Genomic DNA, 25,752 nt, shown 5'->3' with positions numbered 1-25,752 from the left:
TTTATTAAAGTGATAATAACCGCATTTGATAATACACACGGCCGAGGACACTATCAGCTGCACCAAGCCACAGACCGTACTCAAGCAGTTAGCTGTCTTTCGGATTCACTGAAGTGTGTCTAACATTCGTTTGCGTCTAGAGTAATTCTCTGCTCTAGGGCAGTGGTTCCCAAATGGTGTGCCGTGAGACAGATCCCGGTGTGCTGTGGGACTTTGAAACAATTAGGCCTATTCTTCGTGTGCAAACACGTGACAAAACTGTGTGACGTATGCGTGCGACGCCATGTTGGATGATATACAAATCAAAAATGGCGTCTAAAGCGAACAACAACAGCAATACAACTCCGACTTCTTCAAAGTATTTTGACTCTCTGGAGGCCTTGACCCGTACAAGCTAAAGAGATTCATTACCGCCGATTGAATATCCGGATATTGTGAACTACCTTGTGCTACAAACATCATGGGCAACCAACGCACAAATGAAGGCATACAAGAGCTTAGATGCTTATAATTTCTTTGTTTCTGGCTGGGTTGGTAGTCTTCTTACCAAACCAGTGAAAGATGACAGGGTGCTCGTCCATGCCCGTGTAAATCACTGTGGCAGTGGGGTGTGGTTAGGGCACCGGCTGCTGGGGAGAGACAGGAGTGTCCCAGCTGGAGGCCAGACAGCTGAACGGAATCAGGCAATCAGTCACATAATAAATGCATGGTGATGGCCTGGTTCTGTTCCCTTGCAGTAGGCTGGCTCCACAGGACCCAGCCTACACGTCTGGTCGCCCGGCACCGCAGAGGGCTCCTCAAATCCCAGGGCTGGGGTGCTAGCGGTGCGGCAAGCTCGGCCACACCCGGCGGGACTGTCCAGTGGGGCAGTTGGTCCGGATTGTGGCACCGCCAGACTCCTCCCCCGGTCCGGAAGGGATGTACCGGTATGTATACAGGGGGGGTATTCGCCAAGCTCTGTGGGACTAGGGATGTACGCAGACCATGATCCACTAGCGCTTGGTTCGTCCCGGGGTGTTGCTGGGGGCATCGTGGGTGAAGGTGAGGTGTGCATAGGGATATTCACGAGTACCCTGTGACCCTTGTAATTTAATTTAAGGGGGAAAAGCATAGAGTTAAGGCCTCACGCACCCCCTGATACTGGGAACGAATTGGCCGGGGTTTGACAAGATAGCGGGGAAGACTGGGGGGTGCGTTCACGTGCGGTAGGGAAATGTGAGTTGTGTGCGGTGTTCAATGGGGAGACGGAGGTGGCGAACGCCGGTGAGGGGAGTGAGGGGAGTGCGGGGCCGTACCTGCACAGGATCGGCCGCACGGGGCGCTTCGGCAGGAGTGGGTTCACTGTGAACATGCAGCTGCGTAACATCTCGGCAAAGAGTGTGGCGCAGACTTTTAGACTGTTAGGGCACCGGCTGCTGAGGAGAGACAGGAGTGTCCCAACTGGAGGCCAGACAGCTGAACGGAATCAGGTAATCAGTCACATAATAAATGCATGGTGATGGCCTGGTTCTGTTCTCTTGCAGTAGGCTGGGTTCCAGAGGAGACGCTTCGTGAGCCAAGACACAGCGCACCATGGAGAGCGGCAGACAACAGAATTACGGACAAGAAAGTTTACCTGTATAATAATAAAGCTGTGTGTGTGACGCTACACCTCCTCTCTGTCATCATTATCCCTGTTACGTGCTGTGGTGCCTCTCTCTCTCTCCCTCTGCTTGGCTCTCCCCAGGTGCAGCTCCCTCAGGTGCCGGAAATTCCTAATCAGTGCTTGCACAAAAGGCTGGGACCAATACCACTCTCTGTCTCGCTTCTACTCCTGCTCAGTGTGTGAGTTTGAGTGTCGGTCCTCTACGGCGGTGGAGTGGCAGAATCGTGCCTGTGTGGAGATACTTTTGTTGTACCTGTATATTAATTAAATGCTCTTTCCTTTTACAAATCGGTTGCATCGTTCTCCCTTTCTTCGCCCGGGTTATCTAAATGCTTGTTGTTGCATCCCCACCAGCCCTAGACTAGTAGGGAACGTAACAATCCCTGACTGTGGACAAGAGTCTCCACAATCACTCTCAAAGATCTCGAGATACACCGCTCAAGCCGTGGTTTGTGAGTGAGAAGAGTGGCGATGTTATCCTCGCACACTGTGATTGTATGGCTGGATTAAGTGAAGCATGTTCTCACATTGGTGCTTTGCTTTTCGCAAGTGAAGTAGGCTCAAGAATAAGCAAAACAAAAACTTGCACAGAAGAAAAGAGCAAATGGCTGCCATCACATGTAAAGAAAGTGCCTTATTTACCAGTCAGCGATATGGATTTTACCTCTGCCAAAAAAAGACAAAAAACACTTGGTTGTGAGGTGAGAGACGGCAAAACACCTAGTCAGTCCAGAGTTAAAACGAGAACAAAGCTGGGGCTTCATCTAATGCAGTGATTTTCAACCAGTGTGCCGCGACACTCTAGTGTGCCGTGAGAGATCGTCAGGTGTGCCGCGGGAAATTATCTAATATCACCTAATTAACCATTGTCGGGTGTCTGTGCTGTAATAAAGTGTAACAGATAATGTAATACTCTTCTATTTCAGTGGGTGGCAGCAGAGGGCGATAAATGCCTGTAAAGACAATAGAGTTAGTGCTGCACGACACGTGACAGTTTGGGATCTCAGCAAGACGAGCAAGTGACAGTGATGGAGAAGTTTTTGAGAAGGGAAAATGCAAATGCCGAACAGGGCCCTGGACAAAATTCTGACACAGATGAAGGCCCAAGTATGAGTGGTCAAAAGAAAAAAGACAAGACGGTGAGCTCGAGGCAATACAGCGAAAGCTATCTTTCATTTGGATTTACTTTCACGGGGAATGCGACAGCACCGACGCCGCTGTGCTTGGTGTGTGGTGAGAAGCTATCCAATAGCGCCATGGTGCCAAGCAAGCTTAAACGCCATCTCCAAACGAAACACCCTTCCGTTCAAAACAAGCCGATGGACTATTTTGTACGCTTACGTACAAACAATGAGAAACAGGCAACATTTTTTAGAAAAACCACAAAGTTAAACGAGAGAGCCCTCAAAGCTAGCTACCTTGTTGCTGAACTCGTAGCTAAATCAAAAAAGTCCCACCCTGTGGCAGAAACATTAATACTGCCAGCTTGTAAAGCCTTTGTAAATGAGATGCTCGGCCCTGACGCGGCCAAAGAGATAGCTAAAGTGCCTCTCTCAGATAACACAATTGCCAGACGTATTGATGACATGTCTGCGGACATCGAAACTGTTGTTTTGGAAAAGATGCGCATCAGTAAGAAATTTGCCTTGCAACTTGATGAGTCGACGGATATTAGTGGACATTGTCAGCTCTTGGCCAACGTGCGTTTTGTGGATGGAGAAACCATTAGAGAAAACTTCCTATTTTGCAAGGCACTGCCAGAAAAATCATCAGGAGAGGAAATATTTCGGGTCACGTCGGAATATCTTGACAAAAGCGGGCTTACGTGGGAAAACTGCACAGGTGTCTGCACTGATGGAGCCGCAGCCATGGTCGGGCGCATCAAAGGCTTCGTAAGTAGGGTCAAAGAAAGAAACCCAGATGTTATTGTTACGCACTGTTTTTTGCACCGTGAGGCCCTCGTTGCAAAGACCTTACCAGCAGATCTAGCTCCTGTGTTGGATGATGTTGTGCGCATAGTGAACTTTGTGAAGACGCGACCTTTGAAATGTCGCTTATTTGCGTCTTTGTGTGAGGAAATGGGAGCGGAACATAAGGTCTTATTGCTCCACACGGAGGTCCGGTGGCTGTCGCGCGACAAAGTGCTGGCCCGTGTGTATGAGCTGCGAGAGGAACTTAAAGTATTTCTGACAAACGAGAGGTCCGATTACTCAAAGCTGCTTGCAAGTGATGAGTGGTGTGCAAAGCTGGCATACCTGGCTGATATATTTCATCATCTGAATGAACTGAACACACGGATGCAAGGCCGAAATGAAAACCTGCTTACAAGCACTGATAAAATGAACGGATTCCGTTTAAAGGTGCAGCTCTGGCAACAACATGTGCAGTGTGGCAACCTTGAGATGTTCCCGCTCACCGAGAAACGTCATGATGGCAACACTGCTGTAATGTGCGAGGTGATTGGCACACATTTGAAAACTCTCGAGGAGAAGTTGTCATTTTATTTCTCTTCAGCCTTCACAGAATGCCTTGACTGGGTTAGGGACCCATACAGCTCAGCATCCGTTGCTGGAAAGGACATGACTTTAAAGGAGCAAGAGGAACTCATTGAACTGAAACAAGATCGTGGTTTAAAGCTAAACTTTGCTGATCTTCCTTTGGACAGTTTTTGGTTATCTGTTGCCAAGGAGTTCCCCATTCTGGCCAACAAAGCTATTTTGACATTGCTCCCGTTTTCAACCACATATCTATGTGAGCTGAGCTTCTCAAGCTTGACTGCGATAAAAACGAAAAACAGAGAGAGACTGAGAGCTGTTGAGGAAGAGCTTCGTGTGTGTCTTTCTACCATTCCTGCCAGGATATCCATTTTGTGTTCATCGAAACAGGCCCAGGTTTCACACTAAGTGAGTATAAATACATTTAGAAACTATATTACTATATGTATTGTATGTACTGTGTTAGAGTGTCATTTTGGTTGGTGGTGTGCCCCAGAATTTTGTAAGTGTAAAAAATGTGCCGCGGCTCAAAAAAAGTTGAAAATCACTGATCTAATGGATATTGAGACGTTTTATTCTGGCATTGCTGCTTCTGGTGTAAAAGCTGCACTACTAACTCTTGTTGCACCCTACAATGAGGAATTTGTACCAAAAGAGACAGAAGGCATCCCTAAACCATTGTCCACACTTCAGTGATGAATTTATGGCAGTGGATTTGTTAAGTGCCTGTGAGAAGGTTTCCATTTCCATAACAGAAGAAGAATGTAAAATCATTGAAAAGGAAACCAAACTACAGGCTCAATCCAAAGTTTGGTTCAACCATCGTACTGGAAGAATTACTGTCATGAGCCCTCTCTCTGCCTGGTAACACCACTAATTGTCTGATTACCTCCACCTATCTCTGCTCTGCTCCACCCTCGTTAACCTACCAGCTGCACTGCATTTACCACTAATCATGCCCTGTATAGAAAGCCCAGTTTTTCAGATCGCCTGCCTGCCTGCAACTACTCTGATCTCCAGCCCCGGTAAACCCTGACTTGCCTTCCGACTACGAGTTTAGAATATCCCTGAACTGTACTACTGCCGTGCCTCATTCGGTCCTGTTGTGTGTGTGTGTCAATAAATCCTTGATCTCAAAATTGTGCTCCTGGGTCCTCGTCTGTCTGTCCTGACAGAATGATCTGACCATCATGGACCCAGCGCACGCTCAGACAAGCATGCAGATAGAGACTGAAATGGCTGCCCTACAGCGACTGGAACGCACTGAGGGAGACATCAATCGGATGACCGGCGATATCGCTTCCCTGCTCCAACTCAGCCACCAACAACAACAACAATTTAACCAGCAACAACCACTACTAGCCCAAGTCCTGCTGCTACTCACCAATGCGGCCACTCCTGCTTCGTCTGTTCCAGTACCGTCTGCCCTACTCCAACCCGCTGTTGTGTCTTCTCCAGCTGCTTCAGGGTCCAACGCTGCAGTTCCGGCAGTACCGCCTCCAGAACCGAGGATTGGCCATCCGGAACGCTTTGACGGTGACCCGAAGCAGATTCGAGCCTTCCTGACCAGCTGCCGAGTGCAGTTCGCATTACAGCCCAGGACCTTCTCGACGGAGGGAGCCAGGGTGGGTTACGTCATTACCCATCTCACCAGCCGAGCTCGGTTGTGGGGAGCGGCAGAGTTCGACCGGCAGACCCCAGCCTGTGCCTCCTTCAGTGCCTTCGAAGAGGAGATGTTAAAGGTCTTTGACTTAGGTTCAACAACAACCGAAGCATCACAGGCACTGCTGACCACCCGCCAGGGCAATCGGACGGTGGCAGACTTCTCCATAGACTTTCGTACCCTGGCAAGTCGCAGCTCGTGGCACTCCGAGGCACTGGTGCACGCCTTCCTCCACAGCCTGGCGGAGTACATTAAAGATGAGCTCGTCTCTCATGAGCAGCCCAAGACACTTGATGACGCCATTGCCCTTGCCGTTCGCATTGATCGGCGTATCCAGGCCCTAGTGGATTCTGGAGCCGAAACAAACATAATGGACACAGAGCTCGCGCGGCAACTGTGCGTGAGCTGTCAACAACTCACTCCACCCGTTCCTGCACGAGCCTGGATGGACACCGTGTCGGCACCATCACTCACATCACGGCCCCTGTGACAATTCTGCTGTCAGGAAACCACCAGGAGTCATCCAGTTCCATCTCCTACCCTCACCCGGCCAACCACTCATCCTTGGATTTCCGTGGCTCTGTTTTCATAACCCCCAATTTGACTGGGAAACAGGCACAATACGCGAGTGGGGGAGGGGCTGCCATCGGACCTGCCTAAAGGGAGCCATCTTGCCAATCGACCGGGGAGCTTCCAGCACCGCCCCCGACATATCCAATGTTCCTGCCTGTTATCACAACTTGAGAGAGGTGTTCAACAAGTCCAAGGCCACGTCTCTGCCGACCACACAGACCATATGACTGCGCCATCGATCTTCTGCCTGGCACCACACCTCCGAAGGGCCGTCTCTACTCGCTGTCAGCCCCAGAAAGAAAAGCCATGGAGGACTACATAAACGACTCACTGACCACCGGCATAATCCATCTATCATCTTCCCCCGCGGGAGCGGGAATTCTTCTTTGTCGGAAAGAAGGATGGCTCTCTCCGTCCGTGCATCGATTACCGGGGCTTGAACGACATTACAGTCAAGAATCGTTATCCTCTACCCCTACTCTCCTCTGCCTTTGAACTGCTGCAAGGGGCCACAGTGTTCACCAAGCTAGACCTGCGGAATGCCTACCATCTGGTGCGGATGAGAGAGGGTGACGAGTGGAAGACTGCGTTCAACACTCCAACAGCACACTACGAATATCTCGTCATACCGTTCGGTCTCACCAATGCCCCGGGAGTGTTCCAGGCGCTGGTAAACGACATCCTCAGAGACATGCTCAATAAGTTTGTTTTCGTTTACCTTGACGACATTTTGATCTTTTCAAAGACTCAGACAGAACACACTCACCATGTCCAGAACTCTCTCTTCGTGAAGGCAGAGAAGTGCGAGTTCCACGCCAAGTCTGTCTCATTCCTGGGTTATGTGGTGACCTGAAGGCAGCGTTCAAATGGATCCTGCAAAGGTGTCTGCTGTGGTGTGGTGTCGTGGCCGGTTCCAGAGACCCGTAAGAAACTGCAGCAGTTCCTGGGGTTCGCCAACTTTTATAGGAGATTCATCCGGGGTTACAGCACAGTGGCAGCACCACTCACTGCGCTGACCAGCGTGAAACAGCCGTTTCAGTGGACAGCAGCCGCTGACAAAGCCTTCAAGACCCTCAAAGCTCGTTTCACCTCAGGCCCTATTCTCCAAATGCCTGACGCTGGACGGCAGTTTGTGGTGGAGGTGGATGCTTCGGATGTAGGAGTTGGAGCGGTGCTTTCCCAACGAGCAGCAGAGGATGGCAAGATGCACCCCTGTGCCTTTTACTCCCGTAGACTGACTCCAGCAGAATGCAACTACGACATCGGCAACCGCGAGCTACTGGCCGTCAAGCTCGCCCTCGAGGAGTGGCGCCACTGGTTGGAGGGGTCTAAAGTTCCGTTTGTGGTCTGGACAGACCATAAAAACCTGGAGTATATCCAGACAGCCGGGAGGCTGAACTCCCGCCAGCGTCGGTGGTCATTATTCTTCACCCGTTTTAACTTCACGCTCTCCTACCGTCCTGGCTCCCGCAATATCAAGCCCGACGCACTCTCTAGGATGTCTCAGAAGGATGAGGCATCCAATGAGGAGTCGACAACCATCCTCCCAAGCCCCTGTGTTGTTGCTAGCCTTGACCTGGGACATTGAGGAGCAGGTCAGAGAAGCCATCCGAAACCAGCCGGGCCCCAGTGCATGCCCCTCTAACCGTCTCTTTGTCCCAGCAGATCTGAGGTCTCAGGTGATTCAGTGGGGGGACGACTCTCGCCTGGCCTGTCACCCCGGAATCACACGCACCCTCCATCTGCTCTCCCAACGTTTCTGGTGGCCGTTGATGAGAAAAGATATCCAGGAGTTTATTAGAGCTTTCCCCACTTGCAACCAGCACAAGACCCCCAGACCCCAGACCCCAAGACTCCAGCCTCTGCCAGTGCCCATGCGACCCTGGTCCCATATCTCCCTGGACTTCGTTACGGGCCTTCCGCAATCTGAAGGAAACACTGTCGCCCTCACCATCGTTGACCGCTTCAGTAAAATGACCCACTTCGTGCCCCTCCCAAAGCTGCCAACTGCAAAGGAGACCGCCCGGGTGGTCTTGGAACATGTGTTTCGAGTCCATGGTCTGCCCAGGGATATTGTGTCAGACCGAGGCCCTCAATTCTCTGCGGCCTTCTGGAAGGAATTCTGCAACCTTCTTGGGGCCACCGCCAGTCTGTCATCGGGATTCCACCCACAGTCGAAGTGGTCAAACGGAGCGCATGAACCAGGAGCTGGAGAAGGCACTGAGGTATGTGACCTCACGCAACCCCCGTGCTTGGGCCCAACATCTTCTCTGGGTAGAATATGCCCACGACTCACTCACCAGTTCTGCCACCGGACTCTCCCCCTTTCAATGTGTTTATGGATATCAACCACCTCTGTTTACCAGTCAGGAGGGAGATGCTACCTGTCCCTCTGCGCTCGCCTATGCCCGCCGCTGCCGCCGCACATGGGCCCAGGCTCGCGCCACACTCCTGAAGTCCAGTGCAAGCTATGCTATCGGAGCTAACAGTTTACCATGTCGGACAGAAGGTCTGGTTGTCGGCTCGAGATATACCACTGCGGGTGGAGTCGCGGAAACTGGCGCCTCGCTTCATTGGACCCTTTCCCATACAGAGGGTCATCAGCCCTACGGCAGTCCGACTACTGCTACCCAAGACCATGAAGGTACATCCCACCGTCCACGTCTCCAAGCTCAGACCTGTACATGAGAGCCCGCTGGTCCCAGCAGCACCACCGCCTCCTCCTCCGCGCTTCCTCGACGGTGGCCCCGTCTACACGGTCCGCCGACTGCTCCGCTCTCGACGAAGGGGTAGGGGCATCCAATATCTGGTGGACTGGGAGGGTTATGGTCCTGAAGAGAGGTCTTGGGTTCCCGCTGGAAGAATTGTGGATCCAGCCCTCATCACTGAATTCCATCGCCAACACCCTGACCAGCCATCTCTCCGACAGGGTCGGCGCAGGGCTTCTTGCCATGTAGATCCTCTTCCAGGCCCTGCTACCCCTGCTCCGGTGTCTAGTCCTGACCCTGAACCTGGTTCTGAGCTGGGGCCCTCGGATGTTGAGTCTTCTGATGGAGACGGTGCCGCTGAGGATATGGACTCTGACCGCTCAGAGGAATTCTGACCCTCCGCCGGCTCCCCCTCCTCCCGCCCGTATTGGTGGTGTTTCTTGGGGACTTCTGGAGCCGTCCCTTGGGGGGGGGGGGGGGTCCTGTCATGAGCCCTCTCTCTCTCTGCCTGGTAACACCACTAATTGTCTGATTACCTCCACCTGTCTCTGCTCTGCTCCACTCTCGTTAACCTACCAGCTGCACTGCATTTACCACTAATCATGCCCTGTATAGAAAGCCCAGTTTTTCAGTCCACACTTGTCAGATCATCTGCAAGCCTGCATCGGAATCCTGCCTGCCTGCCTGCCTGCCTGTCTGCTTTCAACTTTCAACTCTGACTCCTGATCTGTTGCTACTACTCTGATCTCCAGCCCCGGTAAACCCGACTTGCCTTCCGCCTTACGACTACGAGTTTAGAATATCCCTGAACTGTACTACTGCCGTGCCTCATTCGGGTGTGTGTGTGTGTGTGTGTGTGTGTGTGTGTGTGTGTGTGAGTGTGAGTGTGTGTGTGTCAATAAATCCTTGATCTCAAAATTGCGCTCCTGGGTCCTCGTCTGTCTGTCCTGACAATTACAGCATCAAAATTGAAAGCGGCATGCCACAATTGAATTTAGACAAATTAATTGCTGAATTCCTCCAAACTTCACCCTGAATCCTAAATTAAATTGATATAAGATGCAGATTATAAAAGCTGTTTTCCCATCAGCACAATATCCGGCTACAGCTTTCATTAAAGAATTCAGCATTCTAAAAGATGTGAGTGTTCCGTCTTAGAGCTTTTGGTTTTGATCTGGAAATGTTACAAGTGAAATCAAAATTTCTATAACTTATCGATTCACAGTCAAGTTTGATCTCCAAAGACGCACTTCTACTCACAACTACAGTCAGTTACAGACAAATACAGTGATCAGACAAATCAAGTCCAGTACGGACAAGAAATGTATTTTCCACACAATCAAAGGATGGTCAACCCATCAACAGGCGTTCCGCCTTCTCGGGACATGGTAATACATAGAAGAAACCCCCCCAGAAACATGGCCCCCCGCCCAGCCATCAGCCAGCTGCAAAATGATCTTGATTTTGCTCACCAGGAAATCCGTCGCCTGAAGGTGCAGGTAAGCGGACTGACGAAGCAGAAGTATAAAATACTTTCAGAAAAGGAGGAGTTAGTTAAGAAAGGCCAGGAAGATCAGCTGGAAATAAAAGGCCTCAATGAGCTTCTAGAGACACAGGTGAAGGAGTGTATCGATGGAGACACAAAGAGCCAGCAGATCATCTCCAAGCACGAGTCAGACATCTTGAAGCTTGAGAAAAGCCTCAAGTCCCAGAAGGAACAGAACAGCTTCACGTGGGATATCAACAACCAACGCGCAACATGCCTGACAAAAGGTCTCAAGGAAGAGAAACAAAAAGTCTCAGAATTGTTGAGCAAAGAGGCGGACGACATCCAGAACGAGAAGGCTTCACAGGAAAAATACAGCGACCTGGTGGAGAAGTTCAGGAAGGAGTTTGCTGAGAAAGAACCGGTCTGGGAGACAAAAGTGAGAAAGATGGAGGCAGAAAAGAAAGACCTGGAGAAGAAGTTCTCCAAGCACCTGGCTGAGACACGCCACAGCTGGGGGACCAAAATCAAACTGATGGAGGTCGAGAACAAAGACCTAGAGAACAAGTACTCCAAGGACCTGGCTGAAAAACAGCTCAGCTGGGAGACCAAAATCAAACTGATGGAGGTCGAGAATAAAGACCTGGAGAACAAGTCCTCCAAGGACCTGGCTGAAAAACAGCTCAGCTGGGAGACCAAAATCAAACTGATGGAGGTCGAGAACAAAGACCTAGAGAACAAGTACTCCAAGGACCTGGCTGAAAAACAGCTCAGCTGGGAGACCAAAATCAAACTGATGGAGGTCGAGAATAAAGACCTGGAGAACAAGTCCTCCAAGGACCTGGCTGAAAAACAAGACAGCTGGGAAACAGAAATGCAACTCTTGGAGGCAGAATTAAAAGTGGTGGAGGACGAGAAGGAGGTCCTGGCTGACAAACACCACAGCTTGGAGACATCAAAAGATCTGATGGAGAGGAAAGCTAGACAGACGGAACACGTTCTCGCCAACCTGGCCATTGAAAATTATAGCTGGGATGGGAGAGCCAAACAGGTGGAGAAGAAGAGGGACGAGTTGATGGAGATGTTCAGCACAGACATGGCTGAGAAACACCACAGCTTGGAGATAACCATGGATCTGATGTATAAGACAACAAAACAGATGGAGGACGACATTGCCAACCATGCAGAGGAAATACAGAGCTGGAAGGTGAAAGAAAAGAAGATGGCGGACAAGAAGAAAGAACTGGAGGACGCCTGTTTGATGATGAAGAATAAGAGAGGTATCTTTAGCAGGAGAAGGTCCGAAGAAAGAGATGTAGCTTTGGAGAGAATGAAGACCAAGTTTCATGTCAATAAGATTCCTCCTCTGGCTCTAAATCTGAGTAAACAGTTCAGTGGATCAGATTTCTGAACATTGTTTCCTCATGTTTTCCGTCCTTGTTGTGAGATAAATGATTTAAATAATTATTCGCTACCTGTGACTGAGGGTCACTCTGCTGTTATTTCAGGGAAATCAAACTGTTTAATACATTTTAAATGTATTTGGATGCAGCTTTGATGTACATAAACTGTAAAATATTATCACTTCTGTGTTGTTGTGCCACCTCCTGGTCACAGGCCTGTACAGCAACAACACAACCGCTTAAAGCAGGGGTCTTCAACGGAGTGTGCGTGGTGGAAATTTATTTTAGTTCACCCCTCTCCTTTCCTCCACTCGGTCTCTGACTGTAGGTGTGTGTCGCCGCCCTTTCGCGAAGTACAGCAGAGGAAGGAATGTGAATGGCAAAGCACATTTTTTATTTATTTTTTGCTTTATCTACAAACAATTTTGCGACCCCCCCTGCAGTACCTCAGCAGATCCCCGGGGGGAACCCCCTGTTGAAGACCTATGGGCTATGCTGTCATTAAATCTAAGATTTGAAAAAAAGAGAGTATGTGTAAATTTACTTGGCTATCAGAAAAATTCCAACGTTTTCTGAAAGCTGAGCGCTTCACAGCCAATATGGTGTCATTACGGTCATTTCACTTGCGCCTCTCCCAAAAGCCTGCGAAGCAGCTTCTTTGTTCCCAGTGAATTCACACACCACGGTGGAGAAACGCAGACAGCAGAGCGGTAAAACAGAGCTTTTCAAGTTTAAAGACTTTATTAAGCAAACAGAGGGGGATGAGAGAGAGTCAGCACCAGGATAAGGACATCCTTAAACATTCAAAAGAGCTGAAGGACTTAGGTAAGAAGAGGACAGCATCAGTGTCAGCACAATCCAGGAACAGTGTAACCTTGTTTCTACAAGGATCAATAAATCACACCAAAGCAAATTCCTTGTATGTGAAAACCTGCTCGGCAATAAACCAAATTCTGATTCTGATCTGCTCGTCTGTCTATCAATCAAGGACCTTCTGCAGAAATATAAGAAAATGCAGGTGGTCTTTCAGAAGCAGCTCACGGCTGCAGAGGACAACAAAGTCCAATCTTTGGAGGAGCTGACGCAGCGCATCAAGGCCATGGAGCAGGAGAAGAATCAGCTCCTGGTAAGTCACCAGACCTTATTTCATCTGTCTGTTTCTTTCTCCCCATCTGTTTCATGTTATTGCCGTTTTCCCATTTCTCCAATATGTTTGCTCTAAAAGATTATTTGTAAGGTCATGATTTATCTTGAAGCTGGAAGGTTTGGTTCAATACTTCAACATTTTAAATTGGGATGTTCTGAAAGCTGAGCTGAGGCTCAAAGAGAGGACCAGGGACAAGGAGATCCATAAGGAGTAGCTGAAAGTGAGCACATGACGAACACTGGGTTTCTGTGCTGCAACAAACTATTAGGATTACTGAGGATAACTCGGACTGCTGAAGCCCCATATTAGCTTAAGCTTAAAGGAATACTACACTCCCAAAATCATTATTTGTATATTATTATTATAGCCTGGGGGGCCACAGCTCCCCAACAGGTCCCGTTCGAAGCCCCGAGGAGGTTCCGGTCCGCAGCGGGGGCCACTGGCCCCTATCCTACGCCACCCTTCGTGTGCCCCGCCTTCACCTCCGACAAATAACCCTTTTCATTTATATATGGACGGGAGACAGATGTGAAAAAAGGAGAACCTTTGATCTCTTCTGTGTGACCAGATTAAAGACTTGGAGACAAATATTGAGAGGATCAAGTCCAACCTCAATAACTGTGTTGGCTTCATCCAGGAGCCAAAGAAACTGAAGGACAGTGTGAAGATGATGTATGCCTGCTATGTAGCGCAGACTGATAGATGAGGTGAGTGGTTCACATAGTGTAGTCTATCCCTTACAGCTGACTGGATACTGAGAGTTCATCAACAATCTGGCAAAAAAGAAAATGTATTCCAGTCTTATAACATGTTCTGTAACTACAGGCCATGAAGACAGAGATGGAAAAGCAAAGAGTGAGCACGAGGAGAGATCTGCAATGGACATCCTTAAACATACAAAAGAGCTGAAGGACTTCGGTAAGAAGAGGACAGCATCAGTGTCAGCACAATCCAGGAACAGTGTAACCTTGTTTCTACAAGGATCAATAAATCTGCTTGTCTGTCTATCAATCACACACACAGAGTTATCCAACAGCCATAATAACCAGGAGAGGTACAAGGACCTTCTGCAGAAATATTAAAAAATGCAGGAGGTCTTTCAGAAACAGCTCATGGCTGCAGAGGACAACAAAGACCAATCTTTGGAGGAGCTGCATCAGCGCATCAACATGGAGCAGGAGAAGAATCAGCTCCTGGTAAGTCACCAGACCTTATTTCATCTGTCATCATATGTTTGCTCTAAAAGATTTGTTGTAAGGTCATGATTTATCTTGAAGCTGGAAGGTTTGGTTCAATACTTCAACATTTTAAATTGGGATTTTCTGAAATGTTACTGAGTTAAAGAATGCAGGTTTTATTCCAGTCTTATTGAGAGTTGTCATTTACACGCTGTAAAAAAGGCGGGGAATGTGTGTGCTGTTTCCAAGGGGGCGAACAGCAGGAGAAAGTGACTCTCATTACTGAAATCAATGAACTGCGTAAGGAGCTGCATCTGGTGAGGCCTCAGGTCAAAGATTACGAAGCTCAGCTGGCCATGTTTAAGGAGTCCAACAAGTCACATCCGAACTCAGAAGATGGGCCTAAAAAGGAGCGGACGTCAACTAAGAAATTGAAAAACAAAAGACTCCTCAAACAGGAGCCTTGGTAGCCCTGCAGAGAAGTGCCATCAACAACAGCATTATTAAATGCAACAAAGCAGGTAGTTATTTGCATTTGTTGAGCACTATGGGATTTTCCTGCATTAATGAACATATACTGTAGCTACATTAGTCATTTACAAAAATAGGGTTGAATATGAAAGGATGTTTTGCAAAAATAAACTAAAATTCTTTGTTTTACAACATATTCCCCGTCGATTTAAAAGGTATTAAATACCGTAATTTCCGGACTATAAGCCGCAACTTTTTCCCCATTTTTCGACCCTGCGGTTTATATAACGGTGCGGCTAATCTATGGATTTTTACAGCTAACGGCCACTAGGGGAATTCCTAATTCTATGGATTTTACAGGTTACAGTCCACCGGAAAAGAGCGCGCAAAAGTAAAAGTGGAACCGCGAGTGGTACGAGAGACAGACGGACATTACGAGAGCGAGACAGTTTGTGAGTTGTGAGTTTGTGATTCCTGGGGGCACAACAAAGCATCTGCAGCCACTCGACATCAGTGTCAATCGTGCGTTCAAAGTGGCACTACGCGTTCAGTGGGAGGCGTGGATGACTAGTGGCGATAAATCATTCACCAAAACTGGTCGCATGCGAAAAGCAACTTTCGCTCAAGTTTGCGAGTGGATCCTGACAGCGTGGAGGAGTGTTAAAACATCCACGATCACCAACGGGTTCCGAAAGGCTGGAATGCTGCGTGATGAAGAGGAGGACGCCGCCACAGCTGAGGCCTTTCAGAGGCTGTTCGATTCCAACAGTGACGAAGAGGAGTTCGTTGGTTTTGAGAGCGACATCGAAAGAGAGAGGAGAGTGGCTGACGAAGCCACCCTGAGCCTGTTCGTTTCCGACACTGAAGATGAGGACTTTGGTGGTTTTAGTACGCAGGAAGAAGACGAAGACTGAGGATTAATGAATCCCCTCTGTGCACGAACCCTTACATATGGTAATTAAATATTAAAAAACCTGCGGCTTATAGTCCAGTGCGGCTTATATATGTACACATCAGTCAATTTAGCTTCTGCGGCTTATATTCAGGTGCGTCTTATAGTCCGAAAATTACGGTACATATAATATATAAACCACAGTTCTGAGGAGTTGTGTCGTCAGAAATGTTAACTTCTTCCATCAGTGGAAATGGACCACTCTAACTGACAAACCCTTGAAACTTGCACACGCTGCATAAGGTGGATGTGGACTCAGAGCAATTGTTCATACGTCCTCCTGTCGCTGCTTGCTGTTGTTCATGCTGCTCTCCAGGTCCTGCAGCAGGTTGTACATGGGCTGGATCTCAGGCTCCTTGTGAGTCACACTCTGCACCATGTTCTGCAGCTCCACCACACGCCTATCTGTTTCTTCCTGAAATCAATGCCATCAAAAACATATACATGTGAATGAAAGAAATGGTTGCATACATCAGTCTAACCACATTTCTCAACACCAGCTTTTGGAGACAGCCCTGTTTTCTTCTCTACTCACGATGGAGTTCTTGACGTTCTCCCTCATCTTCTCCATCTGACTCTTCAGCTCCTCTGGAGACTCCACAATCTGAGACTTGAGTTTACCGACGTCCACCTTCACCTGGGCCTGACACACACATCCAAAGAGCACACACCTCTTTTCAATTAAAGGCCTTTACTCTTACTGAAAGTTGGATTTATCTTCCTAATGTGGTTTGGGTCGTCAACAAAGTAGCAAATAATATTGTTCACAAAGACGTATAACATTTACATCACATACTAGTTTCTGAGTCTTCTCTGCAATTTTAGTTTTCCACTCAACAATGCTTTCATTTTTTGCATTCTGAAAGGAGATTTTATTTCACCCGAGAATACACGAACACGAACAGACACAACTGTTTCATCACAACTTACCACTTCCTGGTATTTATGCATGGTGGTAGTCTGCAGCTCAGAGAGTAGCCTCAGCCTGCTGCTCCGGTGGGATGGTCCTGAACAGGGACAAGAAATCATTTAACCTCCGGAGAGGACATGCATGTAATAATGTTCTGATTTCTTGGGATGAAAACCGTATTACTAATGAAATAATCAATTTATGATATTGATATAACATTTGTTTTCAAATAATCACAAAATAGATCATCATTCAATTATTTTGCGTTTAGAACTGCAACAACAAATATTACACACCGAATCCAAGACGTGCGTCAGTATCTCAATCTTCTTCTCTGCTTCTAAATTGCCTTTGGTGTAAGCCTGCAGCTTGTCCATGTCTGTCCTCTGACAACAGAGAGTGTAACTGTAACAACAACTCCAAACACACTGAATCCAGGAGAATGGCTGCTACCTGGTCAGCAGTGACAATAACATTCATAGCGGAAAAACAATCTTATGGCTAAAAAGAGCTCTTTAAAACACAACAAAATGTGCAGTCAAGAGATCTGTATGCATTATAGTCCTAACTCTATTTTAGATCAACATTAAAGTAGTTTTTAAGAGGATAACATTTCTAATTAACATTGTCATTTTATAGCCTACTACTAATCCCCCATCAAATGTGTGGACCAATGTAACATACACATTTTGACTGTATCTCCAAGATCATGTCCATCCTCTGCTTCCTGAAGTGAAAAAAGTGATGGCACTTAGAGTAGTCTTCTGTTTTTCTGGAAACGAAGACCATGACCACTATGCAGGGTTATCTGACATCTAGGTGTCAGATGTGCAAAATTTGCGACAGATAAAAAAGAAAAACATATACTGACTTGGAGCTAGATGTGAAAAATCGCACACCAAGCACATCGGCAGAAACAGCCGCCTAAGAAAGATCACACACACACACACACAAAATATACATTTTAATATTCACAACTCACTTTTCACATTGAACAGGTGCTCTTCTATTAATTAAACTAAACGCTTATGTTATTTATCTAATTTATGTGCACGTTTCAGTTTGTACCGTCTACTTTGTGCATTCACATTCTCTCTTCCGCTCTGTTTCACGAAGGGCGGGGCATCGCTCCCGACACACACACCTACAGTCAGAGACAGAGCGGAGGAAAGGAGAGGAGGGAAATAGGACAGACAAACTTTGTAGCTTTGCAACGGGAATTAACATGCTTATTTTGTCAAAATGCCTGCATTGTAAAAAAAAAGAGGCTATTACATGTAAATACAGACATTATTAAAGACATTATATTCAGGAGTGTTAAACAAATGCAACGGTAAAAAGATTAAAACTTTAATCTGTGTCATAGACTGCAGCCAATCAGGGTCAGACATTCAAACTGTAACCGGTGTTAAACACAGCAGCCTCAGAAATGTGAAACAATTTGCACTCTTAAGTGATCCAACGATAAACGAGCACAAAGCAACAAGTCTGAGGCGCTGACCCCCCAACGGAACCCTGTGTTTTATTTTATATAAATATATAGCGCCAAATGTGCTCTTTTATTAAATAAACCAAATGCTTATGTTATTTATCTCATTTATGTGCACGTTTCCGTGTTTACGGCATTGCTTTGCGTATTCACATTCTCTCCGTCCGATCCCAACGTTCAGAAACTCAGGCGAAAATATCCGTGTTTTTTAAACACACAGACTGAATCAGCAGCAGTGATGCTGGTGTTAGCTCTACTGATGTTAGCTCTGCAGGTGTTAGCTCTGCAGGTGTTAGCTCTACTGATGTTAGCTCTGCAGTTGTTAGCTCTACTGGTGTTAGCTCTGATGGTGTTAGCTCTGCAGGTGTTAGCTCTGCAGGTGTTAGCTCTACTGATGTTAGCTCTGCAGTTGTTAGCTCTACTGGTGTTAGCTCTGATGGTGTTAGCTCTGCAGTTGTTAGCTCTACTGGTGTTAGCTCTGATGGTGTTAGCTCTGCAGTTGTTAGCTCTACTGGTGTTAGCTCTGATGGTGTTAGCTGGTTAGCTCTGATGGTGTTAGCTCTGATGGTGTTAGCTCTGCTGGTGTTAGCTCTGCAGGTGTCAGCTCTGCTGGTGTTAGCTCTGATGGTGTTAGCTCTGATGGTGTTAGCTCTGCTGGTGTTAGCTCTGCAGGTGTCAGCTCTGCTGGTGTTAGCTCTGCTGGTGTTAGCTCTGCTGGTGTTAGCTCTGCTACTACGAGCAGCCAGAGTGCAGCTCGTCTGCTTGCTGGTCCAAGTCCCGACCAGAGTGTTAGTGTTTTAACATTAATTTAGATTAGATTAGATTCATGGTGTGTCTTTGGAATAACATTAATGCTTTTGAGCAGTGGTGGCAGAGGTGGCTGTTTTTCAAGCAGCACTTTATCGCTCAAAATAAAAATAAAAGTCTAAAAACACACAATGTTAACTTTATTCAAACGCACTCGACTCGTCCTTTCAGCTCGTGCCGTTTGGCATGTTTCGTGCTGTAATGCAGCTCCAGAGCCTTTTTCATGACCGCAAGCGCGTCCACACAAACACTGGCCTTTTACTTGCATAAAGAAATAATCGTTCGTCCATTTGTCCTGGAACATTCCGCATCCACCTTTCTCTTTGTTACACTCGCCATGCTGCGTTCGCTGATGTCAATGATCGTCTCGTTTAATATTTAAGTTTTTGACATGACGTGACCACGTGATGACACGTTCCGCTCGTGTTGTGTTCAAGGACCCTGACCTTGGCCAGGAAAAACAGTCAGTCGCCGGTTATATTCTATATCTGACTAGATTTGGATTTATTATTTGGAGTAGATTTTTTGCGTGTGTTTATGAATTACCTCGTGGGCCGTACACACAAACGCCCCCTCAAAGACACGTGAACTAAAATGTTGCTTCCAGCGCCCCCCGGCGTCCTCTGACGCGCTGCCGCCCCCGTTGAGAACCCCTGATGTAGACTGTCCTTGATTCAATCAGTCAGAAAAAAATAAAACATTGTGTGGGCGTACATGGCCCCTTAATATCTCTCTTCAGCATTATACCGCCATTTTACTTTCTCCAGCACTTCTCTCTATAAAACTATCTAACCTCATTCACTGTTGTACAGAGAGTTAGAAGACAGGAAGAAAATCCAGCACCTTCTTGCCCTGGTGGGTCCTGATGCAGGAGAGATCACATATTTGACCGTGAACCTCCTCACAAGGTATGTGTTTACTTCATCGTAGACCAGGGGTTCTCAACGGGGGCTGTAGGAAGCAATATTTTGAAAGGGGGGCATTAATGTGTTTTTGGGGGGCGTTTGTTTTATAGGCTATGCTATGTCGTTAAATCTAAGATGTTAAAAGAATAACGAGGCCAAAAATAAACCAAAACTCTGAATTGATTCTGACCAGTATTCAGGCAACTTTGTATGTTGTTTTTAGACTTTTATTTTGCTGAGCGATAAAGTGCTGCTTGAAAAAACGTCACGAAACGTTGCGTAAATGCACTTTGGATTACCGTAATTACGTCATACGGCTATCGGAACAATTCCAACTGTTTCACTCCCGCCTCACGCGGAAGCCCGCGAAGCAGCCTCTTTGTTCCCACTCCCAGTGGAGAAAAGCGGTCAGCAGAGCGGAGAAATGGTTGTTGGGACTGTAAAACCCTGAGAAATTAATTTTATCCTAGACAATGCAAGACAATTTGTTATTTTATTTGAATGAAAACTCATTAACAACTCTAAAAGTTGTGTTTGTTATTTCTCCTATGGGTTTTATAGTTAAGTGATTGATTACATGTTCACCCTGAAGCTACTTCTATGTATTTTCTAGTATGTGTTTGACTTATGTACATACTATTTGATTTGAACTTTAAAAATAATAATTTTTCGGTTTCTTTTTCGTGAGGCTGTCGGTCCGGCCTTTGCCTGCGTAACGTCCCACTGAAAAGGACACCTGAGCCAGTGAGGTAATAAACCAGGCAGAGAAAGAAGATTTTAATGGGCTATTTTAGATAAAGTATCAGAGTAACCGAAGAGGATAATGTTTGTGTCTTACCTTGTGCCTAAATTCCCGAGTAACCTTCCGCTCCATCGCTGAGAGACGTGAGAGACCAGTATGTCGATGAAGTTTGACAGGACCGTCAAGCTAGTCGCGCTAAAATGAGAACTTCCGGTTAAGATTTTCATAGTAAGACAATAATTAACGAGGATACAATAGTTAGGGTAATAAGTAGGACCAATGTGAACATTTACAAAAACATAGCGTACCATACTCTCAAGTAACTATTTAATTGTTGTATATTTCTTGTTCTCCACACGTTTCTATGGCAGGTCTTTATTTTGAAGGGATACACGTTTACTTTACGTTTTTCAGCACAATTGAATACTGTCCTTACTGAGGAGCTGGCACACTGGTTGCCACTGCTTTCAAAACGAGTTGGCAACACTGGTTGCCAGCTCGTTTTGAAAGTTCAAAATTGTAGCAACAGGAACGGTATAAACTAGGGCTGTCAAGCGATTTAAAAAAAATCTAATTACATGCTTTGTGATTAATTAAAGGGGGAAAAATGGAAGAAACCTCAGGGAGAGCAACTGAGGAGGGATCCCTCACCCAGGACGGACAGACGTGCAATAGATATCGTGTAACTCCCTCCAAGCACAAGTGGCTTTCTTATAACGGGTTTATGTGGAGCTTTCTCTCCTCCAGGTCCACTATGAAAACTAAACAACAAACAAACAATGTAGCATAACCTCCTACCAACGTAAATAACAGTACAATACAAACCGCTATACCTCGTTGGCTGCATGCTATAATGTTAGGAAGTATTGTGGTGTCGTTAGAAGCGCACTGAAGTCTTTTGTCACCGGTCCAAAACACAAAGTTTCAAGTGAATACTTGAATAACAATTCCTGATAACAGTTCAACAGATATTTCCAGGAAAAACAATTAACACCTTAGTCTGCTTCAAGCAGAGTCACAATCTTCTGTACAGGTCTTTCAAGCAACACAGTTCTAGTTGTGTGTTTCCCCTTTTTGTCAAATGTGGTGTCACTAACCAATAATCTTACTTTTCTGACCCTACTATCCGAACTTGGAAAAACATCTGTGATTCTGGCTAGGTTCCATTCATTGCGTGGTGCCAGATCATCTTTTAGAAGGACGATGTCGTTGACCTCAGCGTTCCTTCTGTCTTTGTGCGACTTTTGTCTGGATTGTAAATTCAGAAGATATTCTTTCTTCTATTGAGTCCAAAGCTCATTTGCCAAGTACTGCACACACCGCCACCGCTTTTTAAGATAAAGATCTTCTGACAAATTGTCCAGGTGGAGGTAGATTGATTATGGACTTCATTGTGAGGATGTGGTTTGGAGTTAAAGGTTCAGGTCCGGATGGATCATTCAAATGTTCGACAGTGAGTGAGTTACCTTGTCAGTGAGTCTGCTGTTAATGATGGCCATAACCTCATACAGAAACATCCTTAAGGAGGTGCTGTCGAGCCTTTGTGCTGACTCGTCAAGAATAGCAGTTCAAATATAGCAGTTATAGTCCTTATTTGCCTCTCCCAGACACCGCCCATATGACTTGCCGTTGGAGGGTTCATAAGAAATTTGCATCCTAGAGCTTTCACTCTTTCTTGGTCCATTCCCTTCATGAGTTGTATAAACTTTCTTTGCCCCCACAAAATGAGTACCTTGGTAACATCTTATTTGACGAACATTTCCTCTTATGGCAATGAATGCTCTTAAAGCATTGATAAATGCATCCGTAGTCATGTCATCAATCATCTCTATGTGTATTGCCCTTGAACATAGACAGGTAAGTAAGAGACCATATCTTTTGAGCTCTTTCCTTGCGTCTTTAGCATAAATCGGACCAAAGCAGTCTATGCCCGTGTAAGTGAAGGGTGAACTTGTTTCCGTTCTATCTCTGGGCAAGTCGCCCATCCTTTGTTCTTCAGCACCTCTTCTGTACTTTCTACACTTAACACATTTGAAGATGTGTCACGATGCTGCATCCTAAGATCCACCATCCATTAGCTCGCACTTCGTTCATCGTCATTCCACGTCCTTGATGATGTAGTTTTTCGTGAAGGTGCTTGATCAGTAACGACGATACGTGACTATTCTTGGGGAGTATTGCCGGATGCTTTACGCGTGGGTGCAATGAGGCTTGACTTAAGTGTCCTCCCACTCTTACGATACCATTTTCGGCAACGAATGGATTCAACTTGTACAGATTAATGTCTTTGCTCTTGTCAATTACTTTCTTTTGTTTCAATCTCTTTATCTCATCTGAGAATGCTTCTTCTTGCACTAAATTGATAATAACAAGTTCTGCTTCTTTTCTTTCTTCTATACTTGTCCATTTGTTGGTTCTTTCCTTTGAACCTTGGAATTCTTTGACATGCCTTTTCAATCTAGCAATTGCTCTTACTGTCCTTGACCAATCAGAGAATTTCTGTAGGCGATCTATTAATGATCTGTCTTCCTTTGCCTTAGTGTTACACACAACTGTCTTGCAAAGTTCAGGATCATCCTCCTTGATTTCTAATAAGTTAAGAGTGGTCTAAGAAGATGTCTTGGGTAAAGGTTTGCTAAAATATTATATGTTTTACTGTGAATGAGTTCTACTGTGGTGTGGCTGTTTGGCTCATGTATTTATGTTGGCCAGCTTGCCATTTGTGGACACAATTAAGGGGCCAAAGTTAAAGGGTTAATACGGTTTCTAGTGAACTATATATATTTCTAAATCAAAGTGTGTTTTGGAAATAATAAGTGAAGACTATTTTCCGTTTGATATTGAAGTGTTGATACATATCCAGTGTATTTTGTAAGGTAATATTCAAAGTTTAATTAAGCTGTCTTATGCACATTTTCAAGTGCAACTTTGATTTTCAAATTGTTATTTAAAATGTTAACATTGGAGACATTTCAGCTTTAAAGTAAACATTAAAGGGACATTTACATAGGAGTAAGTTTTAAAGGGTTACATTTTCTTCTGGTAAAAGTGGGTTACTGTGGAGTTGAAGTCAAGCAAGCCTACAATCTACGTTAGGGATAGTGCAAATTCTCAAGACCAAGTATCAGAAGATCAAGCGGAGGATGCTGAAGCGCAGCAACCAAGAAGAGGTCAGAGAACCAAGACTCTGACAGAGAAAGGTAAAGCAATACAAGAGGAGGTTAATTTCCAGGAGAGCTCATTGGAGGCCGGCGGAGAGACTGGGCTGGAGGCAGGCGGAGCCGCTCAGGAGGCCGGCGGATTTATTTAGATACATAAACCAGGGGTTCTCAACAGGGGTGTTCAGAAGCAATATTTTAGAAAGGGGGGCGTTCATGTGGTTTTGGGGGGCATTTGTTAGCAGGGGTTCCGGCTTCCGGTCCCGGCCCGCGAGTCCATTTGATCTGGTCCTCGAGATAATTCATAAACACACGCAAACAACGCTTGCGGTGATGAAAAAAGCTCTTGAGCGTCATTAGATCACGAAACATGCCAAACTGGACGAGCTGAAAGGACGAGTGCATTTGGAGTGCGGCGGAGTTTGGCCCAACAAGCAGCTCTCTGCAGAGCGTAACTTAAAAACATGGAAAGATAAAACAGAAAGATACATGTTTTTACACAGCATGAAAGAAAGGTGAAATGATTGGGCTGTATCTTAATATTTTTACCAGAGGTTATGAGTTCAATAATTAGTATGGCCCTCGAAGGATGTAATGACCCTTGATAGGAACAAGGTCCCCCCCCCCCCCCTGTTTTATAGGCTCTGCTATGTTGTTAAATTTGAGATTTCAAAAAAAGAGTTCTTGTATGTGTGTAAATTTACTTGCCAATAAACCAAACTCTGAATTGATTCTGACCAGTGTTCAGGCAACCTTGTGTGTTTTTAGACTTTTATTTTTATTTTGCTGAGCGATAAAGTGCTGCTTGAAAAAAAACAGCGCCGCCCCCCTCCAGCCGCCACTGCTCAAAAGCATGAATGTATTTCCAAGGATACTCCATGAATAAAACTAATCGGAATTAATGGTAACAAACTAACGCTCTGGTTGGGACACGGACCAGCAGCAAACGAGCTGCACTCTGGCTGCTCGTAGTAGCAGAGCTAACATCTGCATCACTGGTGCTGGATTCAGGCTGTGTGCGTTTAAAAAACGTAGATATTTTGGCCTGAGTTTCTGAACGTTGGGGTCGATGTCGCTCCATTTATAATTAATGTGTTGGAATTTATACTTTTTATTGTACATTGTCGTTCTCTCCTCTCCTTTCCTCTGCTCTGTGTCTGACTGGAGGTGTGTGTGTGTGTGTGTGTGTGTGTGTGTGTCTCGGGAGCGGAGCAGAGGAGAGAATGAATGCGCAAAGCAGCACAGTAAACACGGAAACTTGCACATAAATTAGATAAATAACATAAGCGTTTAGTTTATTTAATAAAAGAGCACATGTTGAATGTGAAAAGTGAGTTGTGATTTGCCGCCAATTAAAGTTTGAATGTCTGACCCGTTTCTGATTGGTTGCAGTCTATGACACCGATTAAAGTTTGAATCTCAAACTTCTTACTGGTGCATTTGTTTAACATTCCTGAATAAAATGTCTTTGTTTGCTAAAAATATATATATTTATTATTATTTAGAAATGTTATTATGTAACTTCAATCTCAGAGAATTTGAGTTTTATAATAACATAATATAGCAGCCTAATAATAAGAAAAATAATATAAGAATTTAAATAGGGTGCCGTCCCAAAAACGGTTGAGAACCACTGCTCTGGAAGTCACGTTCGTGGGTTGTCAGTTAAGCCAGCTAACGTTAGCTATGAATCTTGTCAGCTAAAGTGAAATATGTGCTCTGAATACATTTAATGAGCAGTAATGTTAAGTGTCTGTCTACAGTTGAACACGCTCTACAATAGGAATCCACTACAGACGTTTTAAAGTGTGAACTGTTTATAAAGATTCAGTACAACTGTGATGACTCTCACCAAGTAACTTGTCAGGATGTAATGTTGGCTAAGTAAATTGTGCCTTAACATCTTCCTGTGGTTCCTCTAATTAACCTAATACAGGAATTTTTCATAACTATGAATACCGATTGTCAAAACAACATCATGTCATCTGCTGCCAGGGGGGAATCTGGGTCCCACTCGTAG

General features: G+C 45.8%; 1 long non-coding RNA gene across 1 annotated transcript; it reads right to left on the bottom strand.

Annotated features, from left to right (window-relative positions):
• Positions 1-16,265: 16,265 nt before the first annotated feature.
• Positions 16,266-17,404, bottom strand: LOC115010270 (uncharacterized). Its single transcript, XR_003832438.1, has 3 exons — positions 17,316-17,404; positions 16,652-16,728; positions 16,266-16,364 (listed from the first exon to the last, which is right to left on the bottom strand). It is a non-coding gene; the product is annotated as an uncharacterized LOC115010270 (long non-coding RNA).
• Between the last annotated feature and the right edge of the window lie 8,348 nt (positions 17,405-25,752).

Source organism: Cottoperca gobio, chromosome 6 (assembly GCF_900634415.1).
Source record: "Cottoperca gobio chromosome 6, fCotGob3.1, whole genome shotgun sequence".
Taxonomy (NCBI): Eukaryota; Metazoa; Chordata; class Actinopteri; order Perciformes; family Bovichtidae; genus Cottoperca; species Cottoperca gobio.
This window is presented reverse-complemented; position numbering and strand designations above follow the sequence as displayed.